The sequence below is a fragment of the Nerophis ophidion genome, linkage group LG15 (genome assembly GCF_033978795.1).
Source record: "Nerophis ophidion isolate RoL-2023_Sa linkage group LG15, RoL_Noph_v1.0, whole genome shotgun sequence".
NCBI lineage: Eukaryota > Metazoa > Chordata > Actinopteri > Syngnathiformes > Syngnathidae > Nerophis > Nerophis ophidion.
The window spans coordinates 12,822,017-12,842,272 of record NC_084625.1 but is presented as its reverse complement, the minus strand read 5'-3'; the positions used below and the strand labels follow the sequence as shown (position 1 = coordinate 12,842,272).

Genomic DNA, 20,256 nt, shown 5'->3' with positions numbered 1-20,256 from the left:
ATCCCCCGGGAAGAGCTAGACGAAGTGGCTGGGGAGAGGGACGTCTGGGTTTCCCTGCTTAGGCTGTTGCCCCCGCGACCCGACCTCGGATAAGCGGAAGAAGATGGATGGATGGATGGATGGATGGATGGATTTCCAAACAATTGGGGAATTTCGGTAAAAGCGGAATTTTTTTTGAAAATGTTTAGACACTTGAATGGGATAGGTTGATTGGCAACACTAAATTGGCCCTAGTGTGTGAACGTGAGTGTGAATGTTGTCTGTCTATCTGTGTTGGCCTTGTGATGAGGTGGCGACTTGTCCAGGGTGAAACCCGCCTTCCGCCCGATTGTAGCTGAGATAGACACCAGCGACCCCAAAGGGAATAAGCGGTAGAAAAGGGATGGATGGATTGGCCTGAATGGGTTGAAACAGTTGGTGTTGAAATTTTTCAAATCGGTCAAGAAATGTTGAAGTAGTAACATGAGTTGAAAAATAGAATTAACGGAATTCCTGGAATTTTGAGAAAACTGTGAATTTTAACAGTTAAATAAAACAAATTTGTTTTTTTTGCTCTGTTTAAGAGGAATATTTTGACAGAACAGTTGAAGTAGGGGCTTCACGGTGGCAGAGGGGTTAGTGCGTCTGCCTCACAATACGAAGTTCCTGCAGTCCTGGGTTCAAATCCAGGCTCGGGATCTTTCTGTGTGGAGTTTGCATGTTCTCCCCGTGAATGCGTGGGTTCCCTCCGGGTAGTCCGGCTTCCTCCCACTTCCAAAGACATGCACCTGGGGATAGGTTGATTGGCAACACTAAATTGGCCCTAGTGTGTGAATGTGAGTGTGAATGTTGTCTGTCTATCTGTGTTGGCCCTGCGATGAGGTGGCGACTTGTCCAGGGTGTACGCCGCCTTCCGCCCGATTGTAGCTGAGATAGGCGCCAGCGCCCCCCGCCACCCCAAAAGGGAATAAGCGGTAGAAAATGGATGAATGGAGTTGAAGTAGGTTGAACAATGTGGGAGGAGTAGTCGCCGCACTGCAAAAACTGAAGTCTAAGTTAGATGAAATATCTTAAATGAGGGTAATGTTTGCTTATTTTCTGACAGATAATTCTTCTCACTTAGCAGAATTTATGTTAAAGTGTTTTACTTGTTTTAAGGGTTTTGGTCCTAAGTGATCTCAGTAAGATTTTACAGTTTGTTGCTGACATTTGATGACCTATATTGAGTAAAACATGCTTGAAACTAGAATATCAACTGTTGCAAAGCTTTGTCATCAACACTCTCAAGTATAAAACTACTTTTTTAAAGTAATAATTTCTTACTTCAAGCAGGAAAAAAAAAAATCATGATTCCGAGCGCATATAATTATGTCAAGATAATGGCACTAGTATTTACTTAATTTAAGAATATTTTTCAACGTATTGAGCAAAAAGGTCCCTCTTTTTTCTACTTCCAAGAAAAGTGCACTTGTTATTAGTGAGAATATACTTATTTTAAGGTATTTTTAGGTTAATTGAGGTTAGCTAATTTGACTTGTTCTGCCTTAACAAGCCAAATGTTCTTGTTCCATTGGCAGATAATTTTGCTTAATTTTAAATAAAATGTTTGTATTTTTTTTTCTTGTTTTTGACCACTGACTTTTTGCAGTGCGGAAAAAAAAGGGTGGAAATGGGAATTTCAACTACAAGGTTTTCCAAAATAAATCAACTACAGTTATGGGAAGGAAATGCCAACATGGCACTGCCATATTTATTTTGGAAGTCACAAAGTCAATTTTTTTTTTTTAACATGCCTCAAAACAGCAGCTTGGAATTTGGGACATGCTCTCCCTGAGAGAGCAATAGGAGGTTGAGGGGGGCGGGGTTGAGGTGTATATTGCAGCGTCCCGGAAGAGTTAGTGCTGCAAGGGTTTCTGGGTGTTTGTTATCTGGGTATCTATTGTTTCTATGTTGTGTTACGGTGCGGATGTTCTCCCGAAATGTGTTTGTCATTCTTGTTTGGTGTGGGTTCACAGTGTGGCACTTATTTGTAACAGTGTTAAAGTTGTTAATAGGGCCACCCTCAGTGTGACCTGTATGGCTGTTGACCAAGTATGCCTTGCATTCACTTGTGTGTGTGAAAAGCTGCAGATATCATTTGACTGGGCCGGCACGCAAAGGCAGTGCCTTTAAGTTTTATTGCCGCTCTGTAGTGAGGTGAAGTGAATTCTATTTATATAGCATTTTTCTCTAGTGACTCAAATCATTTTTATTTAGTGAAACCCAATATCTAAGTTACAAGTAAACCAGTGTAGTGCGGGTGACACTGGGGGCAGGTGGGTAGTGTGTGTTGCCCAAGGACACCACGGCAGTGACTAGGATGCCGGTATCGGTGATCGAACCTGGAACCCTCAAGTTGCTGGCACGGCCTCTCTACCTATTTTTACTTTTTGAACCAGATACCGATAATTTCCAATATTTCATTTTAAAGCATTTATCGGCCAATAATATCAAATGTCTGATATCATCAGACATCTCTAATTAAAATTCTATACATTAGCCGGCATGTTTCTTTCACTTTATTGATTAATAGCCATTACTGTAATAATCAAGATCATTTCTTCAATTTCCTCCATTAGTACTTCAAGATAGGGCACCAGCTGTGATGCTTCACCGCGTGAGTTTGCAGGTGCTATCGATTGCTCTTACCGCATATAAGACGGCATCTGTCGATACACGACGGCGTGGCAGAAGCACGATTGGAATTACCGACATCCAACAGCGACGGCGCGTCCCGACAAGTCAACAGGTCAGATTAAACTACAAAAACAGAAGTCAATGTTTGAATTATTAACGAGTTTAAAGACGGTGCTGCGATGCGACTTGACGCCGACCGCATTGCTCGATATGCAATTAACCTACTTGGCCGGGTGGAAGTCGTCATGGCGGCCAGGAGACTTTTGACGTCTAAAAATGGCAGCTGGCCGCGTGGAAATCAATCCCCTTTTTCTCCCCATTGATTCCATTAAAAGCCTTTTTTGGAGATTGATTACACTGAAAGCATCCCTGCGCGTTGGATTACACTTGCACAATCTCATTTTCTCCTTCTCTCTTCCTCCCCCTCTTCCTGCCCAAAGATAGGGGCGTTTATTCTATTACACGGCGAGGTGCAAAGCGTGCCTCGTGAGCGTCGGAGACCACCCTCTTTATGGGAAGAATACCCCCCAACGCATGCACGGATAGAACATCCGTCTGTTGGCCTGCTTCCTGTGATAAGCACTATCGCTCCTCTTTAGATCGCTTCCCCTCCATCGAGATCGGAATGACGTGAAAAACAAGCCTGGAAAGTGACGCTCCGGACTTTTTCTCCTCCTTTTCTTTTCCTGATGATAACGCAACCAATTACGTGTCTGAGCCTGCATTGTTTTATGGTAAAGCGTGGCAAAATAGCTCAGAGGTTGAAAAAAGTAGGAGGGGAAAAATAAATTGCATGCAGGCATATTTGTATGCCGCCGCCTTATCTGGCTAATGGAATGTTTATCGGCGAGAAATACAGCAAAACTAATGTTGCCTGTCGCAGGCCGATGCATAAAACATTTGGTTATTTCCTGACCAGATAAATGATGGCCAGGGCGTGAAGGAGCGCTGGTGGAGACTCCTTAGTCAGCACCGTCCGCCTCCTTTGAGATTCCCTTAGCGTCACACCTCCGGGCAAAAGCGTATCTCCATATCTGCACAAAAAAAAGGATATAAAAGCAATAACACTTCATAAAATAACGCTGAAGCCGGCGCACAAGCGGGGCAGAGGGGAGACAGCTGGCTTTTGCATATGGCGACCGGTGACCTTTCAGCCGCGCCCCTCGGCGTCGCGTTTTGCCAGACTGGGGGCCAGGTTGCGGAGGAGGAGGAGAAAGAAGCGAGGCGGCCATCCCGAAATCTGAGCTTCTCTCTCGGCTGAGGGAGCTCCAGGCGCTACATCTGAGCCAGCGTAATACTCATTACGTCGACAAAAGAATGAAGACACGGGTGTCAGACTCCCCCATCTGGCCTGCCACATCATCTTATTTGGCCCGCCAACACCTCCAAATAATATGCGTCAAAGTGTACCTTACTACAAACCCTATTTCAATATGAGTTGGGAAATTGTGTTAGATGTAAATATAAACAGAATACAATGATTTGCAAATCCTTTTCAACCCATATTCAATTGAATGCACTACAAAGACAAGATATTTGATGTTCAAACTCATAAACTTTATTTTTTTTTTGCAAATAATAATTAACTTAGAATTTCATGGCAACACGTGCCAAAGTAGTTGGGAAAGGGCATGTTCACCACTGTGTTACATCACTTTTTCTTTTAACAACACTCAATAAATGTTTGGGAACTGAGGAAAGTAATTGTTGAAGCTTTATAAGTGGAATTCTTTCCCATTTTTGTTTTATGTAGAGCTTCAGTCGTTCAACAGTCCGGGGTCTCTACTGTCGTATTTTACGCTTCATAATGCGCCACACATTTTCGAGGGGAGACAGGTCTGCACTGCAGGCGGGCCAGGAAAGTACCTGCACTCTTTTTTTACGAAGCCACGCTGTTGTAACACGTGCTGAATGTGGCTTGGCGTTATCTTGCTGAAATAAGCAGGGGCACTTAGATGGCAGCATATGGTATTCCAATACCTGTATGTACCTTTCAACATTAATGGTTCCTTCACATATGTGTAAGTTACCCAAGCCTTGGGCACTAATGTACCCCCATACCATACCATGGCCCCTCTTTGATTTGTCAGTCTGTGGCCCCCAGTAGAAAAAGTTTGGGCACCCCTGTCCTGCACCAATCTCTTTGTGCACTGAGCACAGGCAAGCCTCTGTCCGCTACTTTTACTTATGGGCTGATGCATTGGGTGCTACTATATTTGCTGCTGCTGTTGTGTAGTCCTGCGCTTGCTTTGTTGTGTGTTGTCTTTCCCCCTCCAACTAATTGGAACTGGTGGCAGGCAGCAGACTGAAAACAACTTGACAGTGCGTCCTAATTTTCAGCTCTGCCTCAGTCCATGTTGTCACTGACCTCAGACAGACACCCCACCCACCCCCGTATCCCGGGAAAATGAGGCAGATGCAGAAACAGATCGGTAGCGTCACCGGTAGCGTTCGTCTTCTGAGTCGACCTTTCAAACTTTTGGAGGAAGATTGGGCTTCATTTTCAGTCTCATTATTTTTTTTTTTTTTCCCCAGCTCAGCTCAGCAATAACTCCATGACAACCACAGCTGCTCCAGTTGTAGCACCCTGGTGCCCCTCAAGGAATAAAATAAGATAACAGCAGAATACACAAATATTAGCATGCGGTTTTTACCACAGATTGGCAATTTATTTTTGGCGGTGGGATGTTGCCAGAGTTGTGGTGCTAGCATGACAATATGATGTCTTGTATAATTTGCATTACTACTGCCTGTATTTTCTCTAAAATATTTATACTTATATTGTAAGACAAATATGTGTTACTAATCAGGGCCACACGGTTGATAATTTTTTACTTGTGTGGGTGTGTGTATATATATATATATATATATATATATATATATATATATATATATATATATTTATATATATATATATATATATATATATTTATATATATATATATATATATATATATATATATATATATATATATATATATATATATATATATATATATATATATATATATATATTCAGTGACGTGCACCATGTGTCTGTGCAGACTGGACTGGAAAGCACTCAAAAAAAAATAAATAAAATTAAATTTAAAAAAAAATATATATATATATATGAATACAGTATACGTATAAACATAAATGTATTCATTTTGTTGCGCCCACAAACTCACAAATGCAGATTTGGTGTTTCCAGGTTTTAAATTATAAGGTTAGTGTGGCGAATGTATCATAAATCCGCTTCTAAACACGCCTGTCACAGAAGAAGAAGCAGCAGAAGAGTTCTATGGTGCCAATTTGCGACTTTGACGCTATATTTAGCGAGAAGCATGTATTAAAAGTGAATGAGAGTGTCCTTGCGCCATGCATTTATTCAGTAATCAAATACGAGTGGTCGCAAAAGGAGAAGTATTCGCCGCTTGAGTGGAGATTTGCGATTTCATTATCGGCCAAAATTGTGCAGCCCTAATACAAACATATTTTTTACTTGTTACAATATATATTTTAGCTGTATTTTAAAATGTTTGCTGCCTATTTTATCACTACAATGTAACACAGGCTGCAGATGTAACTCATCATGCTTAATTTATCACAGCATTTGGGAAGCCTGTAGTTGATTTTTATGACGTAAATGTTATATTTTCATCAACATGTGATAGCAGGGACCCTGCCATTCAAAGCTTTTCTGTCCGTAAAACACACACACACAAACACACCGCAAAATGAGCTAATGTTACGCTAAAAGCTAATCAGCCTTCACCTCAAGCCAGAACTGCGAGCGAGCTGAGCTGCAGTTTAAGTTTCTAGGTCAACGGACTCATAGTGATGTTAGTAGTAGTTGACTGAGAGGTGTTTATTATCATTTGGGGAGAGTACACTGCTTTATGCTCACTTGCTTAACACCTAGAGTATCTGCTCGACGCTGAAGCATTTACTACATGCGCTCTGAATACGCACTGCTGATTGTCTGTTACAGCTATGTATGTAACCAATCACATTGTTGTGTGGGTGGGACGATGCTGGGTGCTGAGACAGAGGCAGAAGAAGCAAAGCAGCTTGTTAAGACTTTAGCTCAGAAACTTGTTCGGTACACCCCCGTACCAAAAGGGTTCAATACAAATACACGTACCGTTACACCCCTACTAAACAACCTTGAAAGCTTTTAATGTCAATTTCTGAATAAACTTGGAAAAAAAGATAGGCATGAGAAGCTGACCAGAACATATTTGAATAAATAACATAACTAACATGAGATATTGAAGTTTTTTTATAAATATAGTTTTACAGCTGTTAGTACACTACTACCAGAGAAAGTATCATGTCCTTACTGGTATGTAAAAGTATGATTTCATTAGTAAACATCTCATATTGATCTCCTTAGGCATTTGGTGCCACTTTACCCACAAAACACGCATTTGGGGAGGTTAAGTTGGTCCTTGTATGGTTGTTCAAGTGTTGGTGGCGTTTCAGCATCTTTTGACACGGACTCATCCCATATTTCTGACTTTGACATTATCATCACTTTCCCCGCAATGTTTACAAAAGCATGTTTCCATCCACCGGCTTCAAGCATGCATTAAATTGATCATTCTGGAGCCACAAATTGTTCACCTTGTGCTTACTTATCTTATGCATGTAATTTGACTTCACTGTGGACTTTTGTTCAGTTTTCCGCTGCTACGCCAAGCTGTATAAACCCACAGCTGCGCGCACACTAGCTGATGGTGTGCGAACAATTCTGACCGGGCAGCACACAGCCTATTTTAGTTCCGTTTTGTGGTTACGTTATAGCGTCCTCAAAAATCAAAAAAGAAGAATGACTGAAGATAAGATAGTACTTTATTGATTCCTTCAGGAGAGTTCCTTCAGGAAGATAAAAATTCCAGCAGCAGTGTACAGAGTTGAGATCAATCAGTCAATGAATGTTTATTTATATAGCCCCAAATCACAAATGTCTCAAAGGACTGCACAAATCATTACGACTACAACATCCTCGGAAGAACCCACAAAAGGGCAAGGAAAACTCACACCCAGTGGGCAGGGAGAATTCACATCCAGTGGGACGCCAGTGACAATGCTGACTATGAGAAACCTTGGAGAGGACCTCAGATGTGGGCAACCCCCCCCCTCCTCTAGGGGACCGAAAGCAATGGATGTCGAGCGGGTCTAACATGATACTGTGAAAGTTCAATCCATAGTGGCTCCAACACAGCCGCGAGAGTTCAGTTCAAGCGGATCCAAGACAGCAGCGAGAGTCCCGTTCACAGGAGACCATCTCAAGCGGAGGCGGATCAGCAGCGTAGAGATGTCCCCAACCGATACAGGCGAGCAGTCCATCCTGGGTCCCGACGAGCGGTCCATCCTGGGTCTCGACTCTGGACAGCCAGTACTTCATCCATGGTCATCGGACCGGACCCCCCTCCACAAGGGAGGAGGGGACATAGGAGAAAGAAAAGAAGCGGCAGATCAACTGGTCTAAAAGGATGTCTATTTAAAGGCTAGAGTATACAGATGAGTTTTAAGGTGAGACTTAAATGCTTCTACTGAGGTAGCATCTCGAACTGTTACCGGGAGGGCATTCCAGAGTACTGGAGCCCGAACGGAAAACGCTCTATAGCCCGCAGACTTTTTTTGGGCTCTAGGAATCACTAATAAGCCGGAGTCTTTTGAACGCAGATTTCTTTTCAATTTAAAAAAAAAAAAGTAAATAATAGGGGTTTAAATGGAAACAAAATAGAGAAATATTACAATGAGAATAAAAAATAAAAAGCAACAATGGGAATAACAATATAACAGTAAAATAAGAATATAACAATACAAAGTAGGCAGTAGTGACCATGTTATGAAACGTATTGCACTGTTATTGTTTTGCATCCCCTGTCATCCTAGTACCCCCCGCCCCCCGCCCCAGAGAGGAGTTGTACAGTCTAATGGCGTGTGGGACAAAGGAGTTTTTGAGTCCATTAGTCCTGCACTTGGGATGAAGCAGTCTAGCACTGAACAGGCTCCTCTGGCTACTGATAAGGCTATGCAGAGGGTGACTGGCATCATCCAGGATGCTCACTAGTTTGTCAACAGTCCTCTTCTCTGCCACCGTCACCAGTGAGTCCAGTTTCATTCCGATTGTAGAACCGGCCCGCCTGATCAGTTTCTGAAGTCTGGAGCTGTCCTTCTCAGATAATGCATGTTTTAAATCAGGGGTGGCCCGCCGATGTCTTCAATATGGTCCGCAAGAAGTCATGGGTTTTTTTAAGGAATCATACACATGGATTAAATTAATTTTAGTAGTCTGAATAATTTTAAAGCTTCTATTATGACACCTCCTTTTAGGGGACAACATGAGTAATACAGGTCAATGACCTTTAATTATGCTCTAAATGTGCACACAGCATTTACTTCTTTGACCCAAATCAAACAACCTTCCCGAGTCATGGTGTGAAAAAATGATAAATACAATCCAACCAAGATTAAATGTCAACAAACAGTCACCCATGACACAACCTGCTTACTGAACTTTGTAGACATTATTAAGATGTCCATTCTTTTAAAAAAGAAAAACTCAAAATTACACCAATTTAAATCTATTACAAAGCATGATGGGGCAAAATGCAAAACACTTTCCACACTTATCCATGTTTGGAGCGTTTTAGTTGCTTGATATTTCTGATTGATAACACAACTTTAAGGAGGGTATCACCAAGGTAACCAAGGTAGAAGTCTGACGTTCACATACTTTGATATCCAATTATATCCATCCATCCATCCATTTCCTACCGCTTATTCCCTTTCGGGGTTGCGGGGGGCGCTGGCGGAAGGCGGGGTACACCCTGGACAAGTCGCCACCTCATCACAGGGCCAACACAGATTGACAGACAACATTCATACTCACATTATAATTATTAATCATACATCCATTTTATTAATAAAATCTAAATATCCATCAATTTACTACCGCTTATTCCCTTTTGGGGTCACGGGGGGCGCTGGCGCCTATCTCAGCTACAATCGGGCGGAAGGTGGCATACACCCTGGACAAGTCGCCAGCTCATATATATATATATATATATATATATATATATATATATATATATATATAAATACATATTTATATGCATGTATATTTATATATAGCCATGTGTGTATATATTTGTATATATATATATATATATATATATATATATATATATATATATATATATATATATAGCTACTTGGCATGCTTTCGGCCCTTTTACCTAATTTTTTTAGCCCCAAGTCAAGAAGTTTGGACACCCCTCCTTTAAAATAATGAAATATTAATTTATTTTTTCAGACCTTTCAAAATCATATTTAAGACCTTTTATGAGATTTTAGGAGAATTTTAGACATTTAAGGCCTTAAATTCAAATTGATGGATTTAAGACTTTTTAAGACCCTGCAGACTTCAAAAGGATCAATCCAATCCGTACCAGCTGAGCATTAACCACGTTAAAGATCAACTATTTTGCACTATACAGGTCACCAAATGCTGAGTAAGGAATGTAGAGAATATTTTTATTACACTTCCTTAATGTTTTTTTTAACATTTGATATGTCTGTTATATAACTTCACTGGTGAAATAAATTTTTGCTTGCTCGCATGTTGGCAGGCAAAATTGGAATGCCAGAAACGGTGTGAAAAAAGGGTTAAGAAACAAGATTATTCATGCACATTTGTCCTAATTGGACCGCTTTTCTGTGTTAAATATAAAACACATGTTTGGACAAAAATTTCAAGCAATAAACAGTTTTTTTTTGTTTTTTTTCCCAAGTACCATCTGGTTGGTGCCGCTGCCCTCCCGGGAGCATTTGGCATGGTAAAGATAAATTGACATTCCATTTTTGGGGGGTAACAAACTGCTACCAATCTATTTGAAAGCATTGCGTGAGTATGAATATTACTACTGTTGTCTGCTGGACCTGCCTGGCCTTGTCGTCGACACACACACACACACACACACACACACACACACACACACACACACGGCCGTGACTAAGGGCTGCTAGATTACCTCCATCCCTGCTGGCACACTGCTGCTTTTGGGAACATGGACCTTGTCCAGAGTGTTTGGCTGTGTTGTGTGTCCTGAGGGGGGGCTGCTGTAGTCACAGTGCCTCACTCGCTGCTGACCACCACTACCACCACATCGCCTCATTAGGTCGCCGCTGCACGTCTGGCTGGGGGCGCGTTAAAGGGAAGGTCCTCTCCCGGTCGGGACTTTGTCATGAAATATGAATCGAGCGTGCACATGGAGCGAAGGTGGTCCCGGTGTGCTCCGAAAGTGTCACACGCATCGGTCTGCATGGGTGTCAGCCTTGCAATGGTTGCATCACACTTGAAAGTGTCACTCTTTCCAATTCACACTGTACATTTTCTACCGCTATGGTGATGTCACTGACATGTGTAGACATGTGGCCCCCTATTGGCTGTGCTCAAAAGGCATCTGCAATCACACAATGACTTATTGACCGTGAGTTAGGTTCCTGTAAGAGAATTTGTTGATGGAGGCCGTGTTTTTCAACCAGTCTTACTCAGGTTTTACACACGTGTATTCTCAACCTTTTTTCAATGATGTGAACCTTTTTTTTTAAGTCAAGTACCCATTAATCCAGGGGTCGGGAACCTTTTTGGCTGAGAGAGCCAAGAAAGACAACTATTTTAAAATGTATTTACCGTATTTTTCGGAGTATAAGTCGCTCCGGAGTATAAGTCGCACCGTCCGAAAATGCATAATAAAGAAGGAAAAAAAACATATATAAGTCGCACTGGAGTATAAATCACATTTTTGGGGGAAATTTATTTGATAAAACCCAACACTAAGAATAGACATTTGAAAGGCAATTTAAAATAGATAAAGAATAGTGCCTATCTCAGCTACAATCGGGCGGAAGGCGGGGTACACCCTGGACAAGTCGCCACCTCGTCGCAGGGCCAACACAGATAGACAACATTCACACTCACATTCACACACTAGGGCCAATTTAGTGTTGCCAATCAACCTATCCCCAGGTGCATGTCTTTGGAAGTGGGAGGAAGCCGGAGTACCCGGAGGGAACCCACGCAGTCACGGGGAGGACATGCAAACTCCACACAGAAAGATCCCGAGCCCGGGATTGAACTCAGGGCTACTCAGGACCCTCGTATTGTGAGGCACATGCACAAACCCCTTCCCCACCGTGCTGCTCATTGGTAATCTGTCAGATTTAAAGTTTCCACTGCTATAAAATAAGGTCTCTCCTCATAGTAAGACTTACACCGTTGCATTACTTTTCCATTTAGTACAACCATGTTTTCAGTTTTCAAATTCATGTCATTGATCTATTTAATCAGAACAGTCTCTGTGCTTTGATGAGAACAAAAATCTGATTGAAATGTATTAAATATTTTATTGAATGTCAGGAATTGAGTTAGTTGGTCGAAGACTATGGCGTCGGCACGGAAAAATGGCACACGGACACACATTTTTAGGACTTATGCAAATCTATATACCCTATTTTTCGGAGTATAAGTCGCTCCGGAGTATAAGTCGCACCGGCCGAAAATGCATAATAAAGAAGGAAAAAAAACATATATAAGTCGCACTGGAGTATAAGTCACATTTTTGCGGGAAATTTATTTGATAAAACCCAACACTAAGAATAGACATTTGAAAGGCAATTTAAAATAAATAGAGAATAGTGAACAACAGGCTGAATAAATGTATGTTATATGAGGCATAAATAACCAACTGAGAAGGTGCCTGGTATGTTAACGTAACATATTATGGTAAGAGTCATTCAAATAACTACAACATATAGAACATGCTATACCTTTACCAAACAATCTGTCACTCCTAATCGCTAAATCCCATAAGATCTTATATGTTGTCAAGACTTGGATTATGACTTGGATTGTTTCCCTGATGCAAAGGGAAATTGGCACGAGCGAAATGGGAATGTGAGTACATATTTATTCATTACTAACACTAACAAACTACAATAAAATGCAAACAAATGGCGTGCACAATGGCGGAGAACAAACTTGACTACTGAAAACAAAACTAAACAACTGTGACATAACTAAACCAAAAACTTACTTGAATTGAACAGTAGGGAATACACAGCTTCACGGTGGCAGAGGGGTTAGTGCGTCTGCCTCACAATACGAAGGTCCTGCAGTCCTGGGTACAAATCCAGGCTCGGGATCTTTCTGTGTGGAGTTTGCATGTCCTCCCCGTGAATGCATGGGTTCCCTCCGGGTACTCCGGCTTCCTCCCACTTCCAAAGACATGCACCTGGGGATAGGTTGATTGGCAACACTAAATTGGCCCCAGTGTGTGAATGTGAGTGTGAATGTTGTCTGTCTATCTGTGTTGGCCCTGCGATGAGACGGCGACTTGTCCAGGGTGTACCCCGCCTTCCGCCCGACTGTAGCTGAGATAGGCGCCAGCGCCCCCCGGGACCCCGAAATGGAATAAGCAGTAGAAAATGGATGGATGGATTTTTGAGAAAATGTAAGTATTTTAGGTGCACCTTATAGTCCGAAAAATATGTTAATTTTCAAAATTATTAGGCTGTGGTGGTTTAGTTTGTTATTGTTGACTGTATGATACGTTTTTGTTAAGATGCAGACATACATGGATTTCATTGGACACAATGATTTGAATAAATAAGTAGAGTACCTAATATTTAGTGACAATAATTACCCAAATTAACGTTCTTAATACTTGGCGCTAATTGATACTGTATTGTATTATGTTGAGTGCTTTTGTGAAGATATTGTAGTTTGGGAAATTATTCAGAGAGTTTTTAATTTGAGCCTCTAAGCTCAGCTTTAATGAGTCATTGCATCATGTTTCAGGGGGAAAGATACACCATTATCTCTCTTGCTGCTAATGGAGTCTTGTTCCAAAGCAGCCGTTATTTTTTTTTCAAGGTTTTCTAAGCTTTGTTGTTAATTTTTGGTTCATATTTCCGAGCACATTTACTCTGAGCACTTAAAACAAGCAAGCTTTGTTTTAAGATCTTAGTTCTGGTCTGGAGGTGACACGGTCCAGATGGCCGACTCTCCACAATTTAAACTGACAAGAGCGGGCAAAGGTCCTCCATGATGAAATGTTTACAAGAGGTTGCAGAGAATACACGAACACAAACAAACACACACACACACACACACGCGCGCACACACAAACTAATAAACTTCCTCATGGCCCCTTTTGCCATCTTTGACAGGTGCCTCTCTGACTCGGCCAAGCAGCATTCTCCAGCTTCCCTGAGCTTTGGGCCAACCTTCAGGGTGTTGAATGTCACCATCTGTTGAGGACCTGCCGGCTTCACGTCGCTACAGGAACTGAAGGAGAGGGGGGTTGGTTGACGCCGGGCCCGTGAGGACCACACTTGATTGCACAGGTGGGCCCTCGTCGGATTTCACTGGGTGACATTATCTGGCCTAAATTTGAGTGCAGCATATGTACATACTGCATGTATACCACTGTCCCGGAATATACTCTTTAGCCACTTCTCTTTGCACCATAGTGCATAATATTATATACCGATATATAAACAAAGAAAAGCGAAAGATGAACTTAAAACATTAAAACCGACAACATGAATATCGACTTACTATCAAGGCAGGCCTGGAGTTTGTTTATTATTAAAAGAAAAAAATGGTAATAGCGTGGTTAACCATCCATAACGATCAGTACCCCAAATCCAGTCTCACACATGTTGCGTAAATTCCGAACTAAAAGACGCCACTTTTTCCCTACGTTTTGAACCCTGTGTCTTGTAAAATGGTGCAGTTAATTTATGGAATTTCTTCGCTGACGGTCATAAAGCAAGGAGTTTTCATCAAACACAAGCAAAGACACATCAATCAATCAATCAATGTTTACTTATATAGCCCTAAATCACTAGTGTCTCAAAGGGCTGCACAAACCACTACGACATCCTCGGTAGGCCCACATAAGGGCAAGAAAAACTCACACCCAGTGGGACGTCGGTGACAATAATGACCCAGTGGTACGTCGGTGACAATGATGACTATGAGAACCTTGGAGAGGAGGAAAGCAATGGATGTCGAGCGGGTCTAACATGATACTGTGAAAGTTCAATCCATAATGGATCCAACACAGTCGCGAGAGTCCAGTCCAAAGCGGATCCAACACAGCAGCGAGAGTCCCGTTCACAGCGGAGCCAGCAGGAAACCATCCCAAGCGGATGCGGATCAGCAGCGCAGAGATGTCCCCCAGCCGATACACAGGCAAGCAGTACATGGCCACCGGATCGGACCGGACCCCCTCCACAAAGGAGAGTGGGACATAGAAGAAAAAGAAAAGAAACGGCAGATCAACTGGTCTAAAAAGGGAGTCTATTTAAAGGCTAGAGTATACAAATGAGTTTTAAGGTGAGACTTAAATGCTTCTACTGAGGTGGCATCTCGAACTGTTACCGGGAGGGCATTCCAGAGTACTGGAGCCCAATAACACATAAATTATATGTTATTGTTTGTGCTATGGCACGGTCTTTTGGACGGGTTCGCTCATGTGAATTTCAGGCTGTTTAAACCTTTGAACCGGAAGTAGAAGTGACGATTCGTCTTCTAATCATCTACCGTATTTTTCGGACTGTAAGGAGCAGTTTTTTTTCATAGTTTGGCCAGGGGTGCGACTTGTACTCAGGAGCGACTTATGTGTGAAATTATTAACACATTACCGTAAAATATCAAATAATATTATTTAGCTCATTCACGTAAGAGACTAGACGTATAAGATTTCATGGGATTTATCGATTGGGAGTGACAGATTGTTTGGTAAAGGTATAGCATGTTCTATATGTTATAGTTATTTGAATGACTCTTACCATAATATGTTACGTTAACATACCAGACACCTTCTCAGTTGGTTATTTATGCCTCATATAACGTACACTTATTCAGCCTGTTGTTCACTATTCTCTATTTATTTTAAATTGCCTTTTAAATGTCTATTCTTGGTGTTGGGTTTTATCAAATAAATTTCCCCCCAAAATGCGACTTATACTCCAGTGCGACTTATATACGTTTTTTTTTTTCCTTTTTTTATGATGCATTTTCGGCAGGTGCGACTTATACTCCGGAGCGATTTATACTCCGAAAAATAGGGTATATAGATTTGCATAAGTCCTAAAAATGTGTGTCCGTGTGCCATTTTTCCGTGCCGACGCCATAGTCTTCGACCAACTAAGTCAATTCCTGACATTCAATAAAATATTTAATACATTTCAATCAGATTTTTGTTCTCATCAAAGCACAGAGACTGTTCTGATTAAATAGATCAATGACATGAATTTGAAAACTGAAAACATGGTTGTACTAAATGGAAAAGTAATGCAACGGTGTAAGTCTTACTATGAGGAGAGACCTTATTTTATAGCAGTGGAAACTTTAAATCTGACAGATTACCAATGAGCGGCACGGTGGAGAAGTGGTTAGTGCATGTGCCTCACAATACGAAGGTCCTGAGTAGTCCTGAGTTCAATCCGGGCTCGGGATCTTTCTGTGTGGAGTTTGCATGTTCTCCCCGTGACTGCGTGGGTTTTTCCCTCCGGGTACTCCGGCTTCCTCCCACTTCCAAAGACATGCACCTGGGGATAGGTTGATTGGCAACACTAAATTGGCCCTAGTGTGTGAATGTGAGTGTGAATGTAGTCCGTCCATCTGTGTTGGCCCTGTGATAAGGTGGCAACTTGTCCAGGGTGTACACCGCCTTCCGCCCAAATGCAGCTGAGATAGGCGCCAGCAACCCCCGCTACCCCAAAAGGGACAAGCGATGGAAAATGGATGGATGGATTACCAATGTCCTTTCTGTTCCTCAGGACTCGGTTCTTGGACCCCTTCTGTTTAGCTTTTATAAGCTTATTTTAGGACATTATTTTACAGAACTGTAAGGTTGATTATCAGAGCTATGCAGATGACAAACAACTTTTTCAATCCCTGAACCCAGGTGACTATGGTCCCATTGAGGTGTTGTGTGACTGCTTAAAAAAAGTAAACTGCTGCATGAGTGAAAACTTCTTTCAACTCAATAATAAGATAGAGGCAATTGTCTTTGGTAACAAGGAAAAGAGGAGTATCTTGAATCTCGATCTTTCAAGACTAAGGACCAAGTCAAAAACCTTGGTGTTCTAATTGACTCATATATGACTTTCAGCTGTCAGATACAATCTATCACAAAAGTAGCTTTTTACTACTTAAAGAATATCTCCAGAGTGAAAGGATTATTGACTGAGAAAGATCAGGAGAAACTTGTCCATTTTTTTTTATCTCCAGCAGACTGGACTATTGTAATGGGCTTTGAACGGGAATCCCCCAACAGAGCATCAAACAGCTACAACTGGTTCAGAACGCTGCAGCTCGGGTCTTAACCAGAACAAAGAGGTCTGAGCACATTACTTCAGTTTTAAAGTCTTTACATTGGCTCCCAGTCAGCCCTCAGAATAGACTTTAAAGTTCTGCTGCTGGGTTACAGTATAAGTCTGTGAATAGGTTTGGTCGAATATACATCAGAGAAATGTTAGTCAGGTATAAACCCAGCAGGTCTCTGAGAAGAATGCACACAGGTCAGATAGTGGACTACAGAGTTTACAGGAAATATGGTGATGCTGCTTTTCAGTTTTATGCTTCAAAGAAGTGAAACAAACTGCCACCGGAGCTGAAATCAGCATTTAAATTTGAATGAAAGCTAAATACACCTTTTTTCTCTACTGTGTATGAGTGGATGAGGTCTAGCATTAAAAGATTACAGTTGGTACAAAATGCGGCTGCTAGAATTTTGACAAGAACAAGAAAGTTTGATCACATTACGCCTGTACTGGCTCACCTGCACTGGCTTCCTGTGCACTTAAGATGTGACTTTAAGGTTTTACTACTTACGTATAAAATACTACACGGTCTAGCTCCATCCTATCTTGCCGATTGTATTGTACCATATGTCCCGGCAAGAAATCTGCGTTCAAAGGACTCCGGCTTATTAGTGATTCCCAAAGCCCAAAAAAAGTCTGCGGGCTATAGAGCGTTTTCCGTTCGGGCTCCAGTACTCTGGAATGCCCTCCCGGTAACAGTTCGAGATGCAACCTCAGTAGAAGCATTTGAGTCTCACCTTAAAACTCATTTGTATACTCTAGCCTTTAAATAGACTCCCTTTTTAGACCAGTTGATCTGCCGTTTCTTTTCTTTTTCTTCTATGTCCCACTCTCCCTTGTGGAGGGGGTCCGGTCCGATCCGGTGGCCATGTACTGCTTGCCTGTGTATCGGCTGGGGACATCTCTGCGCTGCTGATCCGCCTCCACTTGGGATGGTTTCCTGCTGGCTCCGCTGTGAACGGGACTCTCGCTGCTGTGTTGGATCCGCTTTGGACTGGACTCTCGCGACTGTGTTGGATCCATTATGGATTGAACTTTCACAGTAACATGTTAGACCCGCTCGACATCCATGGCTTTCCTCCTCTCCAAGGTTCTCATAGTCATCATTGTCACCGATGTCCCACTGGGTGTGAGTTTTCCTTGCCCTTATGTGGGCCTACCGAGGATGTCGTAGTGGTTTGTGCAGCCCTTTGAGACACTAGTGATTTAGGGCTATATAAGTAAACATTGATTGATTGATTGATTGATTGATATATTTGGTCATGTTGATATAAAGTTTTTATTGATGATTTTAAATTATTTCCTGTTGATTTTAATGTATTTATGTTGCTCTATTGCATGGGTGTCAAACTCTGGCCCGCGGGCCAAATTTGGCCCGCCGTGTAATTCAATTTGGCCCTTGAGGCAATATGAAATTAACATTACAGCTGGCCCGCCGTTATTACACAGCAGCGGTGCCGCTGTAACACCGCAATTTCTCACACTTGCCAATCCTCCCGAAGTTCAGTGCCCCTCCCGAAAATCTCCCGGAGCAAGCATTCTCCCGATTTCCACCCGAACAAAAATATTGAGGGCGTGCCTTAAAGGCACTGCCATTAGCATTCTCTACAACCTGTCGTCACGTCCGCATTTATCTTCCATACAAACAGCGTGCAGGCCCACTTGCATAATATATGCGGCTATTACACACACATAAGTGAATGCAAGGCATACTTGGTCAACAGCCATACAGGTCACACTGAGGGTGGCCCTATAAACAACTTTAACACTGTTACAAATATGCGCCACACTGTGAACCCACACCAAACAAGAATGAAAAACACATTTCGGGAGAACATCTGCACTGTAACATAACATAAACACAACAGAACAAATACCCAGAATCCCTTGCAGCACTAACTCTTTCGAAACGCTACAATATATTTTGATATTTACCTCAGAAGGCTGCAAATAGAAAAAGAGGCATTCAATTTGTATTTAAATTTTATTTGATATGCCATTGATATTTTTTAATTATTATTATTAGAAACTCGATTTTGCATGTCACTATAAAGTTATATAAGCCTTGCTTGGTCAATATTCAATGCAAAACTTGTTTGGGTCCCTATTGAAAGGTTAATTTGTTCAACCTTGGCCCGCGGCTTTGTTCAGTTTTCAATTTTGGCCCACTTTGTATTTCAGTTTGACACCCCTGCTCTATTGGATAATGTAAAGCACATTGAGCTACTTTGGTTATGGAATTTGCTATACAAATACATCTGCCTTGCCTTGCTTTGCTTAAATTAGCCACAACATTAGCGTAGCATAAAAGATTATGTGGCTTCCGGTACGGATGTTACCCAAAAATAAATTTGAAGTCTTCTTCCAGCTGTGAACTGACATATACTATCAATATTCAGCTAACTTTTAGTTCCAGATATGAGGTGGCGACTTGTCCCGGGTGTACCCCGCCTTCCGCCCGATCGTAGCTGAGATAGGCACCAGCGCCCCCCGCGACCCAACAGTGACATGCAATGAACTATACACCAGGTATCATGTTAGACCCGCTTGACATCCATTGCTTTCGGTCCCCTAGAGGGGGGGGTTGCCCACATCTGAGGTCCTCTCCAAGGTTTCTCATAGTCAGCATTGTCACTGGCGTTCCACAGGATGTGAATTCTCCCTGCCCACTGGGTGTGAGTTTTCCTTGCCCTTTTGTGGGTTCTTCCGAGGATGTCGTAGTCGTAATGGTTTGTATAGTCCTTTGAGACAATAGTGATTTGGGGCTATATAAAAAATAAATTGATTGATTGAGGTGAGGCATAGATACTTTTGGAGGGTTTTTTTTCCCTTCTTTTTTTTTTTTTTTAAAATTCATATGAGCAGTTCTAACCACTGTTGATTCAGGTTGACCATTAGAATAACAAGAAAACGAAGGGAGTAATTTGCTTTCATAAAAACGTTATCATAATGATATAACGGTGTGACAAATTGGTCCAAAAAGTATTTGACAAAGTTGTTACTTTTTGGTCCCATTTTCTTTTTAACAAAATAAATCAAGTTTTTGTGAGTGTATTTTACCTTTCTGTATTTGTACCTGAAGCAGCAATAACACCCACAAACGCTGGCTTACTCTAATAAAAATGCCATGTTTGTTATAAAAGCAGTTTAATTAAAAAAAAAGAAAGGAAAAAGGCTGGCTTTCGCTGGAGAGACATGTGTCTGCTA

At 41.8% G+C, this 20,256-nt stretch overlaps 1 long non-coding RNA gene across 1 annotated transcript in view; it reads left to right on the top strand.

Moving 5' to 3' along the window:
- The window catches only part of LOC133569828 (uncharacterized), a 275,136-nt gene that overhangs the window by 145,383 nt on the left and 109,497 nt on the right, over nt 1-20,256 (top strand). The window contains exon 4 of the long non-coding RNA XR_009809926.1: nt 13,882-14,058. This is a non-coding gene — a long non-coding RNA (uncharacterized LOC133569828). The remainder of the gene's footprint in view (nt 1-13,881; nt 14,059-20,256) is intronic.